General features: G+C 39.3%; 1 pseudogene; it reads left to right on the forward strand.

Moving 5' to 3' along the window:
• Positions 1–883: 883 nt before the first annotated feature.
• LOC126008083 (uncharacterized) lies at positions 884–1,014 on the forward strand (annotated as a pseudogene).
• Positions 1,015–1,798: the final 784 nt, after the last annotated feature.

Raw genomic sequence — 1,798 nt, forward strand, 5'->3', positions numbered from 1 at the left:
CAGCTGGCAGAGTATCTCTGTTGCTAGTCACTTGATTTGTTCATGCAAACTATTATTTATGATAGATTGCCTCATGGCTGCTTAATTTTGAGGTATCTAGGTATTCATTTCTTTTTATTTTTAAATATTAATTTTGGATGGGTTTACCTCCCAATTAGTGCCCAGGGGTCCTGGGGGAATCACTCCCAGAGATATTTGGCCAGGTTAAGAAAGATGCGGTTGCTGCCCCACCAGGGCTGTGTGGCCTGCCAGGGCCACTCTGATGGTACTATGGATATACCTTACATATACAAAGCATATACTCTAAGCCCTGAGTCTGACCCTTCCTTTAGCTTTTAAAATAAAGTTTCATTAGTACTACCTACAATGTAAAGCATAGATAAAAAACAATAGGTATTAACCCATGTTTATAATTAAGGAATGAATTAAAAGTTGGTGAATAAGTAGAGAACCTGTGTCCAGTTTTAGAGTTCTCCCTAGTGTATGTCTTGTCCATCCCTGACCAATCACCTTCAGAGCTCCAAAGCTTTCTGCAGCTATAAATGCATTAGTGGGTCATTGAGTTTTTCTCTGACCTCAGGCAGGAAATTATTTAAGAGAAAGGATCATGGAGGGGAGCCTTTCCTGTGTTCTGTCAAACTTCCAGAAAATACTTGGCAACTTGAAACTTAAAAAGAGGTGTTGGAGCCATAGGTAGATAAGGGTATTTGCAGATAGGACATTTACCTTTCACCCTACCAACCCCTATCCAATCCTTAGCATCTTATGGTCCTTTGAGTATCTCTGGAAGTAACTCCCAAGTGTAAATCCATGAGTTAGTCCCCAAACAACCCAGGTATGACCCCCCAAAAAAAACCCCAAAACATTAAAAAATAAAACAGTAATACTTATCTGGCAGGGGAGATACCGTGATCATGAAGGTGGTTTTCCCAGGGTGAGGCTTATCCATTGCACCCTGGATGTTCTGACCCCTGCGATTTCCCCAAATGTGGAAAACTTGACTGCATAATTTAAAAAAAGGAAGAAAAAAAGAAAGAAAGAAAGAAAGAAAGAAAGGAAGGAAGGAAGGAAGGAAGGAAGGAAGGAAGAAAGGAAGAAAGGAAGGAAGGAAGGAAGGTAGGAAGGAAGGAAGGAAGGAAGAAAAGGAAGGAAGAGAAGGAAGGAAGGAAGAAAGAAAGAAAGAAAGAAAGAAAGAAAGAAAGAAAGGAAGGAAGGAAGGAAGGAAGGAAGGAAGGAAGAAAGAAAGAAAGAAAGAAAGAAAGAAAGAAAGAAAGAAAGAAAGAAAGAAAGAAAGAAAGAAAGAAAGGAAGGAAGGAAGGAAGGAAGGAAGGAAGGAAGGAAGGAAGGAAGGAAGGAAGGAAGGAAGGAAGGAAGGAAGGAAGGAAGGAAAGAAGGAAGGAAGGAAGGAAGGAGGGAGGTAGAAAGGGAGGAACAAAGAAGAAGAAAGAAAGAAAAAACGGATGAAAGGAAGGAAGGAAGAAGAAAGAAAGGATGAAGGAAGGAAGGATGGAAGGAAGGAAGAAGAAAGAAAGAAAGAAAGAAAGATTAAGAAAGGAAGAAAGAAAGAAAGAAAGAAAGGAAGGAAGGAAGGAAGGAAGGAAGGAAGGAAGGAAGGAAGGAAGGAAGAAAGAAAGAAAGAAAGAAAGAAAGGAAGGAAGGAAGGAAGGAAGGAAGGAAAGAAAGAAAGAAAGAAAGAAAGAAAGAAAGAAAGAAAGAAAGAAAGAAAGAAAGAAAGAAAGAAAGAAAGAAAGAAAGAAAGAAAGAAAGAAAGAAAGAAAGAAAGAAAGGAAGGATGGAA

The sequence above is a fragment of the Suncus etruscus genome, chromosome 4 (genome assembly GCF_024139225.1).
Source record: "Suncus etruscus isolate mSunEtr1 chromosome 4, mSunEtr1.pri.cur, whole genome shotgun sequence".
NCBI lineage: Eukaryota > Metazoa > Chordata > Mammalia > Eulipotyphla > Soricidae > Suncus > Suncus etruscus.